Below are 21,593 nucleotides of genomic sequence, written 5' to 3' on the forward strand. Positions count from 1 at the left end.
ATAATGAAGATCTGACAAACAGGTTGAGAAATATGGAAAAATGTGTTCTATATCTGTTGATTCAACAGACAGAACAGAAAAAGTGGAACATAATGTTGAAACACTTAAACAAAACAACTGGCCCATGTCTGATTATTTCAATAACAAAATACAAAGACTAGAACATAAGATTGAAATACTAACCGAAAGGATTTGTTCCATGTCTGAGAGTAATTACAAACTATCAGATACAACACTATTTCTGGAAGGGAACTTACATGCCATTTCAGTTAATTTGCAAGGAGGAGAATATTAAATGTTTGGAATCGTGTGTAAATGATAAATACAAAAAAAAATAACGATTTTATGAAGGCCTTGGAAATTTATTTGACCCAAGAACTTCAAGAGATCAGGCAAACAATGATAAATAGAGTGCATATATCAGAAGACCTCCAATTTGATAATTCAGAAGGAGACATACAAGCAACAGGTCATGACAGAGATTTACCTACACCCTCAGACACCGGGAAGACCTCCCTAAGGTTGTGATGCCATATTCTATGGTCTTCCCAGTTCCAAGACTGAAAAACCAGCAATGAAGAAACACCCAAATGGCTTCCTAGCTTATCAGTGGGGACCCTTACAAATCAAGGAAGCCATCATTTAATATGGTCTTCATTTTCCCTATGTCAGGGAGCTCCTGAATTCATGGGTAACCAGAAATAGAAAGATCCCTAGGGATTGGAGACAATTGGCATCAGCAGGGCTCAAAAATTCATGTCAAATACAATGGAGAGCTTTATGGAGGAAAGAGGCAAAAGCCCTAGAACTTCAAGGATTAAAGAAAGGCTATGAAGCTCCCCAAGATAAGATTCTTGGTGAGGGGTTTATGCGGACCCACAGGCTCAGGCTGTGTATAATGAATACATATTGTCTTTAAGCCATACAGCAGCTTTGAATGCTTTGTATGAGGTTGAGACAATATAACACTATACCAAAGTGATACAGGGTCCAAGAGAAAGGTTCACTGAATTTTTGGAAAGATTGTTAAGAGCAGGAGAAGAACAGGTAACAGATTCAGATTTGAGGTGAATACTTATAGAATCTTTAGGTTATGAGAATGCAAATCCACAATTCAAACATGTACTTTGACCATTAAAAATAAGATCAGCACCATTGGAGGAATGGGTCATATATAAAGCTAACCTTGAATAAAAAGATCATGATAAAGAAGGTTGGATAGGAGAAGCGATTTCAGAAGGTTTAAAGAGGCACCAAGATGCCAAATGATGATATCGAATCTTGGGTAGGAGAGGTAATCTCCAGAGGTTTCAATAGACATCAAAATACTAAATGCTTTAACTGTGGTAGAATAGGACATCTGATTAGGAAATGTAGACAAAACATTCCTAGAAATAATGCTCCGCCTAGGAATGATTCAAACAGAAGGCCTCAGGCTTCTAGATTATGCAGTGATGTGTGAAAGGCAGACACTATACCAATGGATGTTGGTCGATCACAGACAAACAAGGTAACCCTTTAAAAATGGGAAAGTAGTCGAGGGACCACTCGATGTTAGAAGGGGTCTGGTCATCCCCAATCATGGTGGAAGACAGACTCTCCCAAGGCAATTAGAAGATCCACTGCCTATTGTAAATAATGTGGCTCTGGATGATAGATCAGATACTGAGGATGAACCAATCGTAACTGGAGGAAATTTTTTTAAAAAAGTATATTTTGGCAAACTTCTATACTGGATCACAGACCCAAGGTATCAGTTAAGAGAATAATAAGGTGATTATTTGAATTTTAAGACACTGGAAATAACATCACCATCATAACTCAAAAGTCTTGGCTTTCCAGATGGCCCCTACAAGAAGTAAACGTTAAATTTTTAGGGATTGGAACCCTATCTCAACCAAAACAAAGAACAAGATGGGTTGACAGTATAGGGACAGCAGGACAAAGGAAGACTGAGGCAATGTGCCACAGATATTGCTATAAACCTCTAGGGTAGTGAACTATTACAGTAATGAAATACCAGATCAACATTCCTTCTGTATCAGATATGAATTATAAACAAGCTCTTAATGGTAAAAACATAATGTAAGGTACTACAAAAAACAGATATCAAACATACATGTTGTACAGAAACAAGATGCTAGTGCCAAACCTACAGAGCAACCAAAAGCACTACCTTCAAAATGGCTAGCAGCTGATCCTGTCTGGGTAAAGCAGTAGACCATGACCTCTGAGAAGCTAGAGGCTTTAGAAAAGCTGGTCAGGAACAGCTGAATGCTGGATATATTGTAGAATCCACCAATCTATGGAATTCTCCTGTATTTGTTATTAAAAAGAAGTCTGGTAAATGGAGAATGCTCACTGATCTGAGAGTTATCAATAAAGTTATTCAGCCTATGGGCTCTCTACAACCTGGGATACCATTACCTTCTCTGATACCTAAAAGATTGCCTTTTCACTATACCTTTACAAGAAAAAGATAGAGAAAAATTTGCCTACCTATAACAATTCTCAACCAGTCAAGAGATTTCAATGGAAGGTTTTGCCACAAGGAATGTTAAATAGTCCTACTCTATGCTAGTATTTTCTGCAAAATCCTCTAGGAATAATTCATAAGTAATTTCCACAATGCATGATTTACCATTAATGGATGATATATTGTTGGCTGTTTCCAAGGAAGGAATTTTGGAAAAGGATGTTTGAGACAGTAAAGGAAATTTTGCCTTACTAGGGATTATAGATTGCCCCAGGAAAAATGAAAAGAGGAGATTCTATCAAAAATTTAGGATATAAAATAGATCTACAGAAAATTAGACTGCAAAAGGTACAAATCAGAAAAGATTGTTACCAGACTCTTAATGATCTTCAAACACTACTAGTAGAAATTTCTCAACTACAGACAATTATTGGAGTTGAACTAAAATGACAAAAGGACTTAAATAGTCCATGAATATTGTCAGCTGAGGCTGAAAAAGAATGAGAATGGGTAGAAAAGAGAATATTAGAAGCACATGTGGTCTGTGTGGATCCAAAACTTGACTGCATTCTGGTTATTTTACCATCTAGAGAGAATATGCCTCAGGAATTTTAATGCATAGGGAAGACATCATAATAGAATGGGTATTTCTGCCATATAAACAGAATAAATAACTGAAGACATATATAGAAAAAAAATCTCTTATTTGTTATTAAAAGGTAAGTTTAGGGTTCATCAACTGAATGTACAGGAACAAGCAGAAATTATTGAACCTTTAACAATAGTCCACTCTATGCCAGCATTTTGTGCAAAAAAATGCTTTCCTCCTTATGGAATATTGGCAAAGGTCTTGCAGTGACTTTTTCAGAACGATTAATAACAATTATCACAAAACAGAGATTCATAAAGATAACAATTTGGATTCTTCTGCACAGTGTAAGAAAAACACTGGAGATCTTACATTCTACAGGCAAGGCAGGTTATAAACCAGGAAATATAATATAAATATAATTAACATAGTTCAAAGCCTTTACAATTATGTACAAAAGGCAGAGTTGTATGCTATAATCATGGTAAACACTTTACAGAGCCTCTCAATATAGCTAAGGATTCTCATTATGCAGAGAGAGACTCGTCTTACACATTGAGACTGCAGAAGTTGTACCTGTTGATACAGAAGTAACCTCATTGTTTCTACAATTACAGGGAACCATCAGAAATAGAATTCGTGATGTGTTATATAAATATCACACATCAGATCCCATATGGGTCTGCCAGGTCCTCTAGCACAAGGTAATGATGAGATTGATTGTTTATTAATAGGAAGTGTGTTGGAAGCTTCAGAATTTCATTTAAAAAAACCATGTTAACAGCAAAGGATTAAAGTGTTTTCTAAAACTTGACAAGTCAAGAAAATAGAAAGAAACTGTCCCACCTGTTCATTCTATAATCAAACTCCATTACCAGCAGGCAGTAATTCTAAAGGTATTGGCAGAAATGAAATTTGGCAAATGGTCATTTATGTTTAAAATCATATCATCTGCAAATAAATATTCTTTGACTTCTTCCTGTTCAGTTTGTATCCACTTGATCTCCTTCAGTTGTCTTAGTGCTCTAGCTAAGACTTTAAGCCCTACATTGACTAGGTAGGAAGAGAGTGGACATCCTCCTTCTGTTCCTAAATTTAGTGGAAATGTGCTGAGTTTCTCTCTTTTTAGACTAATGTTGGCTACAGCTTACTGTAAATTGCCTTTTTTATATAGAGGCATGTTACTTGTATCCCCAGTCTCTCCAGGACCTTTATCTTGAAGGGATGCTGTATTTTGTCAAAGCCAATGGTGATATATTATTTATGATTTATTAAAGCTTGCCTGAGGATTCAGAAAGCTAAGTCAGCCTCAAGCAATAGAGATCACACAGTAGCTGTACAAACCTTTAATGCCAAGACTCAGGATTAAGAGGTCGACAGATCTCTGTTAGTTCAAGGCCACTACGGCCTACACAAAAGTGAAGAGGAACAGAGCTCATGACTTTGATCTCAGTACCTGGGATCACATGCCTTTAATCCCAGCATTAGGGAGATATATGATAGGAGCAAAATCTCAGAGTGGGTATTCATTCTCCAGCCACAGTGAGGATAGGAAGACATTGATGTCTCCAGCCATGTTAACGGTAGCATAGTAGTCTTGAGTGAATCTGAGGAGCAGTGAATTCAGGAGCAGGCTGAGGATTAATCCTTTGGTCTGAGCTGAGGTAGAGGTAAGAGCTACTGGCTGACTGCTTTTTTTGATCTTTAGGCAAGCTTATATAAATCATAAATAACATATCAACACAAAAGCCTTTTCTGCATCTAATAAGATGGATCATTTTATGTCTTTCAGTCTGTTTGTACGTGTATTAGATTTCCCTATTTATGTATGTTGATCCATCCTTACATCTTTCAAGTATTTTATTGAGAAAATTTGCATGTATGTACATAAGGGACATTGATCTATAATTTTCTTTGTTGGGCCTTTGTATGGTATAGGTATCAGAATAATGTTGGCCTCAGAAAAGAGTCAGGAAATGTACCTTCATTTTCTATTTTGCAGAGTAATTTGAGAAGTATTAGCCTAGATTATTCTTTGAAGGCCCAGTGAAAGTCTGTATTTATTCCATATGCCCCTAGTCACTTTTTTTTTTGTTATATTACTTTTAATTGTAGTTTCTATTTCATTGGGAGTTTAGGATTTGTTAAATTATCTGATCCTGCTTTAATTTTGTAGGAGATTCATTATATCAAAAAAGTCATCCATATAGTTTAGTTTTTCAAGCATAACGGAATACAGATTTTTAAAGGATACCTTTATGATTATCTGGATTTCCTTAGTGTCTGTTGTATTTTCCTTTTCATCCCTAATTTTCTCTGTCTCTTTCATTTAAGTTAAGTAATGTAAGGGATTGTAAGTATTGTTGATATTATTTAAAATAAATGCACAAAAAAACTCTCTTTTTCCTCTCCCTCCAACCCTCCTTTCTATTTCAGCCCTGAATTTAATAATTGCTTTGATTATTTCTTACTAGCTATTCTTTTTTGGGGTGTAATTTCTTTCTTGTTTTTCTAGAGTTTTCAGATGTGTTGCTAAAATACAAATAAATCTCCAAGAATGTGGTCTATTTGGGAGAAATTCCGTGTCTTGCTCAGAAAAAAGTATATTCTTCTGTATTTAGGTAAAATGTTTTATAGATGTCTGTTTATGCCTATTTGATTTATGAGATTATTTAATGTCAGCATTTTCCTATTAAATTTTTTGCCTGTCTATTAACAAATGTGGAGTACTACTACCACTATGTAATAAGCAATAAGTGATATTCTCTGTAGCAGTATTTCTTGAGGAATGTGATAGGTGTCCTTGTGTTTTTTACAGGTATCAATTCTTACCCCCAAAAAACTACAGCCCCACCCTCACATCTACACATAATATTTTGAACATAATAATATAGTGTTCTCTAGAGACATGCATACAAATTCACACAGCGTCTTTATTCTTAATGGAAAAAAACTCCCATAGACATTTATATGAGAAATGAAGAGTATATCGTCACAAAGACTTGTATAAGAAAGTCCACAATAGTAGATTCCAAATTTTAAAAAAAAAGTATATTACTCAAGAGGAAAATGGATTTAGGTTTTTTCAACAGTAAGAGGAATAGCAACACATGCAATGACATGGGTAAATCTCAAAAATATCCAAGCAAAAGTAGATAAATGCAAAAGTATATGAATCCAGAAGTATTTATTTTAATTTATGACATTCCTAGACATAACCTCTGTGTTTTTAACCACATGTAAGTTATATTTCAGTAAAGACATAACTTTTCTTATTTTAAATAGATCTTAACTATGAATTATATTTTTATAATTAATTCAAATGGAGGAGAATAGGAAATTACTAATAGTTTTGACATACTGTGGCTGCTACTTGTTAATTCTATTTGTGGTTTCCACAAAATTGAATTGTGTTTTTATCACTATAATAAGATATATATAACTTTTAGCTAAGTTTCTAACAGGTTTCTAGGTTCTTTGTTAAAATTCTGTTTATATTTTTTCACAAATTATTGGTTATTTAAAGAAATCACTTTATATAGGATATATACTAAAGCAATTATCATATTTTAATATTAGTAGAAACACAGATATTAAAACAGAAGATATGTACAAAATCAATCTTAGTAATAGATTTAGTATTGAATTTCAATTTAAAATGTTAATCTGAACCATTTTTATTCATTATCATAATTACTAGATGAAATGCATATTCATATACTATTCTAACATAAAATAAATATAAATCTGATATTATGTAATGTCTTAGTAAGCTGTGTTTTTCTTTCATTATAGTATATAAAATTATAACTGGCAACACTTTAGACTCAATGAAACACAATATGTTTACAAATACTGTCCTCTGACATAAAACAATGGCAATTCTGCATTTTGATTCCCAAATTCCACTTTGGATGAGGCTGAATTAGAATCATTGGGATATGTGGCTGATTCCAGGCTCTGAAAAAAAATTAACCTTACACTTAGCCAGAATAGGGAAAAATCGTTATTAAACTAGTGGAAACCTGGAAAAGGAACAAAAGAGTGAACTGGAAGAGGGTTCTTAGCAGCATACAACAACTTAAACAACAATCACAACTGATGGTTTGAAAGTAGTAGAATAACAGTGACTCCAAGTATAAAAATGATACTATAGGTAAGAAAGTAAAAATCAAACCAAATGTCAGCCATTACTACTATTGGGGAGTATCAATCTAACTCTTCATTCTAAAAACTGGTTCTGCAATAGTCTTCAAAGAAGAAGTCAAGGGCTAAGTCATTGAAGTATGTAGCTACTTAGCTGGACTTATGGTTGGCTAACAAGGACATCTGAATGAAACTGACTTAAGATTAGTAAAATAAGAAATTTTCAAAGACTGTTTCTGTTTCCCACCATGAATCTTTTTCATTACTAAGAACACATCCAAGGATCAGAATATCCAACTGAAGAACTGAAGAAGAAAAAGTAAGGAGGACGGGGAAAGATATGAAGCCAGAATCAGGAACAGAAGAGGTAAAGGCCTCTACCTACAAGCTGCACACTTTGACAAAAAAGAACGAAGAAATAAAACCGTAGCAGGACAATGGTGTTACATATAATTTCTAATATATAAAGCCTTATTTGTATCACATCATTAAGCCATTACAATCAGTTACCTTTGTAACTATCAAAACAAACTTTATCTCACAGCTAAAATAGTTTTAAATAATACCATCATATACATATAAATAATACCTTCAGTTAGAGAAGTAAAATGTCACTAGATTATTATTTGCTCAAAATTTACACAATCAAAGCTATCATAGGTGGAAACTGAATTTCATTTTCTAAAGAACAGCTAGACCTTTGAATATTCTGATTAAACTCAGCCTTCATTCTTAAAACTTCAAATTAGCAAACAAGCCACAATATAATATATGCTGGGCCATAGGTCTTCGGTGAATAGCTGGGATCTTCAACTGTTTCAGCTGTAATACAAGCCATTGAGGTTTGGCCAATACAAGCCAATTTGAATAATCAATATGACAACCTTATTTTTCTAATGCAAACAGGATTGCTACAGTAAGGTGTCTTGCTGCCATATCACAGTCATGGCCTCTTTTAACCCCTAATTAGATTGAGGCGATTATCCCTGCTCTTCCTTACAAGTGTACAGCTTGGATAAGGGATGACAAAAGCTATCTGCCACTTATTCAGCCTTTGCAGACAGCGAGTTATCCAGGGAGACAGAGAATAAGATCAACAAACAATTGTTATTCATATCATCATCCAAGTGTAAAGATGGTCACAGTCTCCATACATGCAGAGTGAATATAGCCCAGAGCATGAGGTAACTGCAGGCAGCTTAAGAACATCAAGGTTACACAGATGGAAATTCATGGTGATGTTAGGGAATTATGTCTAAATCAAACTTATCTGCATAAAAACAAATGATCAGGGATTTGTTTTTTGTATATAATATATCAAGTTTATTATGTTTCTCCTCATGAATTCTTTAAAGCTAAATTTTCATATTGATTTTTGTAAATACATAGCATTTATCATGAAGAGAATATGAAAATTCATGGTTTTCTGAAACATAAAAGCCTTAGGAGTCAATTCAAATACCTTAAATACTAAATAGTAAGCTTCTTTACATTATGACACTGCAACATTTCTATTAAGTTTTTATAATCAAGTTAAATCCTATTATGGCAGTTGATTTCAAGTGCTTTTCTTAGTTTACTCATAACAATTAGATTGTTAGATCTTGGTTGTAATTTCTGACCCATTACCATCACAGAAACAGAACATATTCATGTGTAACTGCAAGGATTCCAAACCCACAGCTTCATAGTACCATAAGAAAAACATGAAAAGGTTGGCTTGATGATGAGAAAAGCCTTTAGTTACTCTAAAAGATCACTAAGCCACCATGGAAGGCAAAGGATACTAAAAAGAATCCTGTTAAGACTTAGTTGTGTATGTCCCTTTCAATGTCAGAGTGACTTTGATGAAAGAAAAACACAGGTAGTTACAATCTATGAATTTTATTTCTGTTTTATGCTTTTCACCCATAATTCAATCCTTCAAAACAAGTGGTTAAGACTAGCATATTGTTTTGCTGAAATTCAGGACAAAGCTCCAACCGTCTAACGATGCCTATTTTCATTGTTAGCAAAACCTTGCCATAAAACTGACAAAAGCCATAATTTATAGAGCCCAGATTTTTGGGAAAGTGTGATTACTTGGCTTCAGAGTGGGAAATTTTGTCAGGCTATATCATGAAGTTTATGACAGCTATCCCCCTGAGAAGTGTAAGATTATGTAAACTGTGTCTTCTTTCTCTGATGTAAGCTGAAACGTAACTTCATTTTTAAAGTTAAAAGTTGAATCCTGACACAAGACATGGGGTAAGCACTGTAAAACAAGTATGGAGTTACTTCTCCCCACATCTGGAGCACCATCCTTTGAAGAAGAATCTCAACCTTCTCAAGCACCATGCTCCGACACCGGCACTATACATGAACACTGAGTATGTGTTTATGTACACATGCACAGGCACACACACATGTTTACAGTCAACAGTTTTATAAATAACAAGCTATATGTATAATATGTCCACATAATACTTACTTTTATGGAATGAAATTAAAAAATGTAACCAAAACAGAGACACTTCTTATTACATATGCTACAACTTAATAACCTTAGTTTAACATTCAGTATAATGTTAAAATTTGAGCAGACATGACTGTTTCTCTAATTTATTAATAATCTTTAATAAAGTACATAATACTCCTGAAAATAAACATAAATTATAATTTAGGCAATAGTTTTAAGAATGAAGTGAAACATGATACAAATGTATAATGAAAAAGCACAGCAGACATATAGAGAGATGGCTATTTTAATTAATGCACTTTCTGTTCATGGAAACTTAAAACATCAGGGTTAAAAGTTAAAACACCAAATAAGAAAGATGGAATACTAAGTGAAATTTCACACTATGGTGAAGAACAGTATTACTCCTACTGTCATATTCTAATTAGTCTATTTTTTTCATATTATTTTTACCACTTTTTAGCTTCCTTTGTTCTTTTACTCAGTTACCTATCATACTTAGAGTTCCTACCATCTTTTATTAAAGCACTGAATAATTTGAGAAATGGCAATTGGAATGAAACTACTGAGTTAAACTTTTTTCAGTAGCCTAACTTTCTATAAAACTCTACTACTGTCAGTGTGTCTCAGTAGCTATATATATGGAAAAAACACAACATGCATATACACATATATAGACACATATATGATTGGGTTTTACTTTTATTTAAGTCAATACAACATTCTATTATTTTAAAGGAATAAAAGTTAAAGGGCATAAATAAAAAGCCTTTAGTCTTTGTTCCATTCTAGATTTCCAACTAAACAGTATACATGTAGCCACACGTGGCTCACACATATTTTGAAAAATATTATCTTCAAGTTAAAATTGCTTAGTAGGGCACAGGCCTTTAGTAATTTAGCAGCCATATTTAAGCAGAAACAGAAATGCAAATTTAGTTCAACTACAAGAAAGGATTTCTAGCGTATGCTAAATACTAGAATAAATTTCTAAAGGTAGCTGGAATCTTTTACATCAAATATTTTAAGAGTATATTCTAATAGTTCAAGAACCATTTATCGGATGATGGGAAATGGATACGGACAGTCCTCACACTGAAGTAAAATTCACTTTGAAAATGTATTTATAGAATTTTTGTGTATCTTTCATAATTTAAAATCAATGTAGATAGAGTGAATACATAATGGCATTTTCTATATTTAATTTCAAACAGCTACAAGGGCAGTAAGAATATATATACATGAATAGGGCTCAACATCATATGAGTAGAAGGAATGAAGTATTTAAATGTTTTCACAACTTTAAAACCAAGATTATAGAGGGAAAGAGACTCAGTGGCTAAAAGACCTTGCTGCTATTCTGGAAGACCTGGGTTTGATTCGAAGGACCCACACAATGCAGTTCATAACTACCTGTAACTCCAAAGAACCAAAGAATTCTGTCCTTCATGGGTACACACAACAGGGCATAAAACACACACACACACACACACACACAACACAATCACATAAAAATAAAATGTCTTACAGAAGATATATAACAATTCTTGAATTCATGGTATTCATTGTAGAATAGTGTCAATTAACAAGCCGTCTAAACTGGGCATTGGTGGCGCATGCCTTTAATTCCAGCACTCGGGAGGCAGAGGCAGGCTGAGAACTGTGAGTTCGAGGCCAGCCTGGTCTACAGAGCAAGTTCCAGGACAGCCTCCAAAACAATACAGAGAAACCCTATATTAAAAAAAAAAAAGCCAACCAAGGGGTCTGTAAAAAAAATATGAATGATTTCAAGTACAGTAAACAGAAAACAAATCTAAAATCAATGCAAGTAAATAGACAGGAATCAGTGTATTTTTTTTCATTTATTTCACTCAGTCTCTTACCAATGTTAAACAAATAATCCCAAGTTGTTTTATTCTGATCACCAAGTGAAAAAGGGGAACCACATATGGAGAAAATGTATGTTATTTACTCAAACATCAATAAGTGCCTTAACTCTGACTCTCTCTATATATGTCATTGACACTAAGAGCAGTGACGATGTCATCAAGTCAAATTCAACTGGTTGAAATGATGTAAAACAGGACAAATCGATGTTAAGATTCTTGATATGACATAATCAGATGATACATCACTCCTGATTATTCTTTACCAAAACTTCACAAATCTGGATAAACATGAGGAAGTATTAGACAAATCCTACTTGATGAACTGCATAAAGCAACTGGCATGTGCATGTTTAAGGTAACAAAAGACAAAAAAAAAAAAAAACCATAACACCAAACAAACAAACAGAAAACCAGAACAACTTTCACATTAAAGGAGAGCAAAGAGACATTAACATGATATTGGATAGGCTCTCAGAATAAGGTAAGGTTGATATACATAAAATTATGAATAGAGCTTAACTAACTATGGATTGCTGGATGGTACAATGTTGAATAGATAATAATGCTGTATAAATAATTTTGATTATTATATTATTGGCGTTTTAAATGTTATTTTAAAAAGTTCAAGGAAATTGCTAAGAATAAAGGGAACGAGAAATTTACTTTGTATGTGAATATCTACATACTCATGCTAAGGGAAAAAGAAACAAATATAGAAATGTGATAAAGCAAATGAGGCAAAAAAAATTACTGTCCTGGCTGGTTATGTCACCATAACACAGACTAGAGTCATTTTGGAAGAAGGAAGCTTAGTTGAGAAAATTCCACCACTAGACTAGCTTGTTGGTGAGTCTGTGGTGCATTTTCTTGATTGCCAATTGATATTAAGAGGGCCCAGATCACTGTGGGCAGTCCCACTCCTAGACTGGTGGTCCTGGATACTATAAGAAAGCAGGCTAAGCAAACCGTGAGAAGTAAGCTAGTAAGGGGCACTAGATCATAGTCTCTGCATCAGTTCCTGCCACCAGGTTCCTGTCCTGATTCAGTTCCTGCCTTGGCTTCCCTCAATGATGGACTAGTACCTAGATATGTAAGAAGAAATAAAACCTTTTCTCCCCAAGTTGCTTTTGGTCACAGTGGTTTACCATGGGAAGAAACCCTAGATCAACAGATGAATTTTTTTAATACAGTATATGTACACATGGGGCTCTATTTAGCTATATATATGAATGAAATAATGTCTTGTGCAGGAAAATAGATGTGAGTGGAGAGCAACACATTAAGCAAAATTCAGAATCAAAAAATCAAATACCATGTTTCTCTCATGTGAAACTTAGATCTTACATCACACACACACACACACCCCCCAACAATTAAAGAAAAAGAGGACTCTCTGGGCTTGGGCTTAGGTTCTGGCAACATGGCTAAATGCACCAAGAAGGTCAGGATCATCAGGGAAAAAAACAGGACAAGCTATGGTGCCTCCCTCCGGAAAATGTTGAAGAAAATTGAAATCAGTTAGCACGCCAAGTACACTTGCTCCTTCTGTCTGTAGGAAGACCAAGATGAGGGGACAAGCCCTTGGCATCTGACACTGTGATTCCTGCATGAAAACAGTGGCTTGTGGGACCTGGACCTACAACATGACTTCTGCCTTCACAGTGAAGTCTGCCATCAGAAGACTGAAGGAAAAAGACCAGTAGAAGTGCTACTGCCTGGCCAGCATAGCTGCTACTAAATGGGTTAATTTACATAAAAAAAGAAAAAGAGGTCTTGAATTTGAAAGAGATTGGGGTTACATGGGAGGGGATATGGACAGGAAAGGGTAGATGTAAATGATGTAATTATATATAATCTCAAAAAAAATTAAAAGAGATTCAAACAAATCAAGTTAGGGAAGTTTTTACTTACATAGAAAAGAAAGAAGCATATCATACATAATTTCCAAGTTTAAAAAAATTAAAAGTTCCTCTTTTTCTTCTACTCACACTTTAAAGCATTTACTAAGTCAGGAAGGACACCCTTTCTCTTTATGTTGTTTTTCAGTGTTTAAACATTAGTTGATGGCTAGCAAGCTGGCTCAAAGGGTAAAGAGATTTACCTAGAAGCCTGTCTTACTGAGTATGATAAACAGGATACACTGTGGAACGAGAGAATCAACTCCTTCCTACAGGTTGTCCTCTGACCTACCTAAACACACACACACACACACACACACACACACACACACACACACACACACACTTACTTTTAAGTCAGTTTTTATATTTTTCCTTGGAAGTTAACATCTGCCATGTGGCAGACCCTATATATTCCCACTATAGATAGAAATAAGTTAAATACTCAAAAGTACTAGCAGTCCACAGGGCAGCTGAGCATGTCTACTTCTCCGCAGTTACCACTTAGAATGGTTGAGGCCTTTGACTACAGAGGCATATGCATGAATATATCTTTAAAATCTTATACTCAATTAAAATTATGCCAATTCTCTTTATTTCTGGTTCCTTATTTCCAACTATGCCTGAAATCTTCCTATTAATTTTAAATTTCAGAACGTTTAACCTGAGGAAATGAGAAAGAATAGTCATTCTCTATTCCAAAATAAGAAATGAGTCCTGGTGCTCAGGAGATGCCATGGGCATAATAATCAGGTTGACAGGTGACACACAACTGTACAGAAGTTTACTAGACGCCAGCCTAGAGAAAGTGTAGAAGGGAAAGTGGTAGGCTCAATTTCCAGATCTCTGCATGTATACAGCAAAAGCTAGAAGAGGGGTCATTAAGAGAGTAGTGGAAGTCAGGAGAGGAAGGGATGACAGCAAAAAGGAAGGAGGGAACAGGAGACAACAGACAAGTGTAGATCACTTGGCTGATAGCAGTTTTACTGGTGTGGTAAGAACAGAATTTCATATGTGTTCAAACATGGATAGGAGATGAAGAGATTAAATAAGAAAATCAATCAAAATTCTATTGAAATAGGGAGCAAAGAAACTGAATAAATTTAGAAGATGTGAAAAGCCAAGTGAGGGTTAAAGGTTATGGTTTTTTGTTTTGTTATTATTTAGTAGAGAAAGGAACAGAGTACAATGTGGGGAAGTAATGAGATATGGAGCAAAATGATACAAAAAAAACTTTCCATTATCAATAAGAAAAACATGATATTAATTCAGGTAAAAGGAAAGTAAAGATAAAAGGGAAATAAGTAATGAAAAGAGGTAAGATTTGATCTCAGTAACATAAGGTATTTTAATGGGGAATACTAAAGTAGCTGATTTTGGGAATGCAGAAGTCAGTGAAAAGGACGTGAATACAGTCTATCCAGATACAAGATTGGGAGTACATATATTGGTATCTTTTTTAATTTCTTTCTTCAAAGCCTTAAAGTTCTTATACAGGTCTTTCATTTCTTTGGTTAGTGTTACCCCAAGAAAATTTATGTTATTTGTGGCTATAGTAAAGGGTGATGTTTCTCTGGTTTCTTTCTCATCCCTTTTGTCATTTGTATATAGGAGGGCTACTGATTTTTTTTTTAAACTGGTATCCTGCCACATTACAGAAGGTTTTTATCAGCTGTAGGAATTACCTGGTAGAATTTTTGGAGTCGCTTATGTATACTTTCATATCATCTGCAAATAGTCAACAGTGTGACTTCTTCCTTTCCAATCTGTATCTACTTGACCTCCTTTTGTTGTCTTATTGCTCTATCTAGAACTCCCAGTACTACATTAAATAGATATGGAGACAGTGAACAGCCTTGTCTTCTTCCTGGTTTTAGTGGAATCACTTTGAGTTTCTCTCCATTTAGTTTGATGGTGGTTGTAGGCATGCTGCATATTGCTTTTATTAGTTTAAATATCCTTGAGATCTCCAAGACCTTTATCATTGGGAGCATTTGGATTATGTCAAAGGCTTTTTCAGCATCTAGTGAGATGATCATGTGGTTTTTCTTTTTCAGTTTGTTTATATGGTGGATTACACTGAAAAATTTTTGAACGTTGAACCATCCCAGAATCTCTGGGATGAAGCCTACTTGATTGATCATGGTGGATGATTTTTTGATGTGTTCTTGTATTCTGTTTACCAGTATTTTATTGAGTATTCTTGCATCAATGTTCATGAGAAAAATTGGTCTGTAGTTCTCTTTCTTAGTTGAGTCTTTGTGTGGTTTGGGTATCAGGGTAACTGTAGCCTTATAAAAATATTTTGGCAATGTTCCTTCTGTTTCCATTGTGTGAAACTGTTTGTGGACTATAGATATTAGCTTTTCTTGGAAGTTCTGGTAGAATACTGCGCTAAAACCATCTGACCCTGGGCTTTTTATGGGGTGGGAGGACTTTTGACGACTACTTCTATTTCCCTAGGGGTTATATGTCTATTTAATTTGTTTATCTAGTCTTGATTTAATTTTAATTTTTTGGTAAGTGGTACCTATCCAGAAAATTGTCCTTTTCTTTTTGATTTTTCAATTTTGTGGAGTACAGATTTTCAAAGTATGACCTGATAATTCTCTGAATTTCCTTGGTGTCCCTTGTTATGTCCCCCTTTTCATTTCTGATTTTGTTCATATGGATATTCTCTCTCTGCCATCTGGTTAGTCTGGATATGGGTTTGTCTATCTTGTTGATTTTCTCGGAGAACCAGCTCTTTGTTTCATTGATTCTTTGTATTGTTTTCTTTGTTTATATTTTATTGATTTCAACCCTTAATTTTATTATTCCCTACCACATACTCCTCCTGAGTGATTGTGCTTCTTTATGTTCTAGAGCTTTCAGGTGTGCTGTAAAGCTGTTAGTGTGAGATTTCTCCACTTTCTTTATGTAGGCACTTAGTGCGATGAACTTTCCTCTTAGCTCTGCTTTCATAGTGCCCCATAGGTTTGAATGTATTGTGCTTTCATTTTCATTAAATTCTAGGTAGTCTTTAGTTTGGGAGGATCAACATAATAAAAATGTCAATCTTACCAAAAGCCTTCTACAGATTCAATGCAATTCCCATCAAAATCCCAACATAATACTTCACAGACCTTGGAAAAACAATAATGGACTTAATATGGAAAAACAAAAAACCCAGGATAGCCAAAACAATCCAATACAATAAAGGAACTTCCAGAGTCATCACCATCCCTGAATTCAAGTTGTACTATAGAACTATAGCAATGAAAAAAGCTTGATATTGGAATAGAAACAGACAGGTGGAACAATGGAATCCAATCGAAAACCCTGATATTAATCCATATAACTATGAACACCTGATTTTTGAAAAGAAGCTAAAATTATACAATGGAAAAAAGAAAGCATCTTCAACAAATAGTGCTGACATAACTGGTTGTCGACATGTAGAAGAATGCAAATAGATCCATATATATCACCATGGTCCAAAGTCAAGTTCAAATGGATCAAAGACCTCAACATAAATCCAGTCACACTGAACCTCATAGAAGAGAAAGTGGGAAGTAGCCTTGAACGCTTCCTATGTAGAACAGACTGACTTAGAAATCAGAGGTCTGCCTGCCTCTGTATCCCAAATATCTGGGTATTTTATAAGACCATTTTTTATCAACTATGGTGCTCTAATTGTAAATGAGAGTACCAATTCATCAATTGTCTAATATTATAAATATTAACTTAAAGGCACACTCAACCATATAATTTTCCTCAAGGACAATGGCTTTTGAAACTTTCAGGAAGATGTTAGGTAATATAATAGCAGTTTATAAATTTTTTCTATGAATAATGCATGTAAAACAATCAAAGATGCTAAACAGTAGGGGTTACTAAATGACTTATGACTTACAAACTCCTGGTATAGGATGAATCGTAACAGGAACACTAGGAAATGGGATCCAACAAGGTGTATCTTATTTTATAAATTTACAGGAATATCACCAATCGCAGTATTAGAAAGTGAAATCTAATGAAATTAGGACAAGGCATCACCATACTGCTCATTGTACTCATGTTTCTAATGGCAAATCTGATGACTGGGAGATCTGTTAACTGGAAAACAAACAAAAACCCATCCTCTTGCAAGCCTACAAAAGTATCATTTGACAAAGTTATTAGAGAATATTTTACTGAGAAATTCAATAAACTGCATTAAGGAATCAGTTTCTTTCACAAGAAAAAAAGAGGAGCCACGTTCCTTCTTCATGTCCTTTACTAGAGGAGAAAAGCGTGATTATATTAATAGTTTTTGTTTTCATTTATAATATCACAAGAAGAAGACAACTGAAAGATTAGAGGAATAAAAATATTCTTTTTCTAATACAGTCTTCCCTCTTTATAGCAGTCAAAGAATATCATAAACACTGCTTACTACAAATATTCATAAATCAATGATTTTCACAAACACTTGGCTATCTACCTGTAAGTACAGCATTTAATATTTAACCCTCATTTATTTGCTATCACAACCAATATTTTTCTAAAAAGCAAATGTCAGTAGTTTTACCACAGCAAAGGCAGAATCCATTTTTAGATGAATATTGTATATTTTGACTTAGTAATCTGCAGAGTGTCTGTATGGTATTCCAACTACTTAAGAGATTACAGCTCACACTAACTGGATTTTCACAGCTCCCTATCACTCGGCTTGGATTTCTCATAGGCATATTAAAAGGAGCAAGCCAAACAATAGGCTTTCAAAAGTACAAGATAACCATTTTTAAAAAGATATAAATAATAAGCATTATGTATGGTCCAGACAACAGCACAATTATACAAGTAGTCATATGAAAACAAACTTGAAGTGTATAATAAACTTATGTATATAAAGACAAATGGTATTGGCTTATTATAAAAATAAACAGAAACAGGTGAGCTGAGCAAATAGGAACCAACATAGGACCAAACGAGGTCTCCTGAACTTGGGTGTCAGCTAGGAGAACTGGACAGGCTATTGGGCCTCTAGCAGTGAAACCAGGATGTATCCCTAGTGCATGAACAGACATCGAGAGCCCATTTCTCATGGAGGGATACTCGTAACCTAGATTCAGAGGGGAGGGAGGAGGCTCTGCCCCAAATGACTTGACAGATTTTGAGGATCCCTCATGGAAGACCTCACCCTCCCTGGGGAGTGGGTGGGGGTTGGTGGAGGGCATGGGCGGATAGGAGGGAGAGGCAACTGGGATTGATATGTAAAACAAGATTGTTTCTAATTTAAATAAAATTTATTATAAAAAAAAAAGAGAAAGAAACACTACCAGGGAGAATTGTAGTTTTATACTGAAATCTACCTTATAAGACAGACAAGTTTAGATTCAAAGATGTCTAGGTCTAGCATCAGCCCAGAATTGGAATATATGGGTTATCACTGAGTCTAGTCCCATACTGTGTATGGCAGATAGACTAAATTCATGGAACTCAAGTGGTCTTTTACAAATCAGATATTGGCCAATTACCAAAATAACTTGACATATATCATTCTCTACTAGTGTGCTATCTTCTCTCCCTTCAGATGACTAAATGGCTTCCCAATACAAACCCTTCCACCTACATCATCTCCTCTCTTACATATAAAATCCTGTGATGTAGTTATGTTTACTGGGGCCACTTTTCAGAAGGAAAGGAAGAAGGCAGATACATTAACTTGCTAGAGATCACCCAACTAGTAAATGAAAGAATGAACCTGGATCCAGGCCTCTAAGACACTGCAAGAGCTATTCATAAGCAAGATGTGACATTAAGCTTCTGTTTTAGCTCCTGTCACTCATTACATGGATAAACCCTCTTGACTTATACTCTGACTCCCACATAATATGTAAACAGTTCTCAAACCTACACCCTCCAGTGCCTCTACATTATCACCCTGTATTCAATAACTGGGAAGGTTCTAAAGCTTGTTCCCACAAAAATCCAAGTGATAAAACTCCTTCTTTCTCAGCTGTTACTAGCTGAAAGGCTTCATCACTACTCTCAACACTACTTACTCCAACATTCATTCCTAGGTGGTCCCAGGAACACCACTGCCTTCTCCTTACTGCTGTTTCCTTGATATAAAATCTCTCAATCAAAACTCCAGTAGGACTTCCTACGTCTTCCTTTTATTTTATTTTTAACCAGAATGAAATAAAGATCTTCAAAAAATATACCTTAAAACATATCTTTGTGTTTCTTTATAGTTTAATGAAAAAAAACTCTGAGAAGATTGGCTTAAGAGATGAATAAACAAAAGTACCCAATTGGCTTTACTGTACATATGCATTTATAAAATATTATGCATAAATGTCACTGACTCAGAAAGGAAAGGAGAGGTGAGGGAGAAACATAGGGAATAAGAAAGCAGGAAGGGGAAAGGGAAGAACCAACAATGCTTGATATTTCCTCTTGTTTCCAGAGAAACCTTTTGGGTGATGAGTATTTAACAATGAATTTGTAATTTCATCTATGTGTGTGTGGAGTATTATAAAAGGACTTTCATAACATTGCTTGATCTTGCCTTAATTTTGTTTTTGTGTTTCCCTTTCCTAGTTCTTTTTTCTACCTAGTTCTTCTATGTTCTCCCAGATAGCTTGATAACCTTCTCTGGTTATCCAATTTGGGGTTAGCTGTCTGTGCCTAACAGACATCTCTGTCACAGTATTCACACTACATTGTTTCATTATTAGTGTGTCTGACTGTAACTAGATGGATGTTTCTTAAGATCAAAGACCGTGTCTTATTCATCTTTGCAATCTCCAGTAAGAACAATAGTGCCAGACTTGTTTTAACAGCATCCAAAGTAATCCATAGCACAATGCACTGATCTTTGTTGTGTCCCAGGGATCAAATCCTGTAGTGACTGTGATTTAATCATGCCATATGGGAAATGTTGCTTTGGCCACAGTAGCCTCCCTTTTTACAAGTCTCTATAATTAAATATTTCTGAGTAAAATACCTAAAAAATTAAAAACAGAGAGAACTTGAAAATCTGATTACAGAGCAGAATTCTCTTTCTCTCTCTCTCACACACACACACGTGTGTGTGTGTGTGTGTGTGTATATATATATATATATATGTGTATATATATATATCCCCTTTTGAATGTCCTAAAGGTTCTAGAAATTCACCATGTCAAAGAAAGAAGTATGACCTTGCACCTTATATCAACGTTTCCACCAAAGTAAATTTAGCCCAGGAAAAAGTAGCGGCATCATTCTGGGGAAACAGACCAGAAATCTAACAACTATCATGGATAATGTCAACTGATGGCCATTGATGTTTCTAGTCCACATACTGAAGTGTCAGATTCAAATCCCTAGGCCAAGCTACTTTTACATCTCTCCCCGATTACTGGGCTACTTATCTGGCTTATCTTTACCATTCTTATCTCTCTGTAATCTGTATTCCGAAGTACAGCTGGAGTGATCTTTTCAAAACACTAATCTGATCATGTCGCCTATCAGATTAAAACACTTCAAAGGTATCCTGTTACTGTTAGGATAGAGAACAAAATCCTTAACCTGGTTTACAAGACCCTGCAGAGATAAACCCCTATCTGTTTCTCGGACCCCATTGCAAACTGTGATTCCCTTTTCTGTTGTAGCCATTTTAATTATCTTCTGTCCATTATTCATATTAGTCTCCAACTAATCCAAGCAAGGCCTTTTTATTATGTTTCATCTATATGCAATTTTAAGCCTATTCTTGCACTTTCTCTCTCTCTCTCTTTCTTTCTCTCTCTCTCCTCCTCTCTCTCCTTTAGAAAACAAACAGGCTTAAAACCATAATTCCATGAATCCATAAGGAGTCACTACTAAATTCAGTGGTTGAAGAAAGTACTAGGGCGGATTGTGAAGCAAGAAAGAAGAGTATGAAGTTGGTACTTTACTATATTGTGGGAAGTTGCTTTGTATAGTTTTAGAGAAGAGTAAAGCATGATATTTGTAAATTTTCTATATGTCATACTGAAATAACAGATATACATATCTATTCATATAAGTAGACCATTAGGATTGCTATACTATGTGACAGATGGCATCATTTTATTTGCCTTTTCAATTTCACTATTCCATAATGACCAAAACAGAGGTGAAGTATGACAAATATGGAACTTGG

General features: G+C 34.8%; 1 protein-coding gene, 1 long non-coding RNA gene and 1 pseudogene across 6 annotated transcripts in view; 2 read left to right on the forward strand and 1 right to left on the reverse strand.

Moving 5' to 3' along the window:
• The window catches only part of Rsrc1 (arginine and serine rich coiled-coil 1), a 306,538-nt gene that overhangs the window by 192,537 nt on the left and 92,408 nt on the right, over positions 1-21,593 (reverse strand). The window lies entirely within an intron of this gene.
• Positions 1-21,593, forward strand: part of LOC121143141 — a 120,454-nt gene that overhangs the window by 15,677 nt on the left and 83,184 nt on the right. The window lies entirely within an intron of this gene.
• Positions 12,830-13,310, forward strand: LOC101844407 (annotated as a pseudogene).

This window comes from Mesocricetus auratus, unplaced genomic scaffold, assembly GCF_017639785.1.
Source record: "Mesocricetus auratus isolate SY011 unplaced genomic scaffold, BCM_Maur_2.0 Super-Scaffold_100011, whole genome shotgun sequence".
Classification (NCBI taxonomy): domain Eukaryota; kingdom Metazoa; phylum Chordata; class Mammalia; order Rodentia; family Cricetidae; genus Mesocricetus; species Mesocricetus auratus.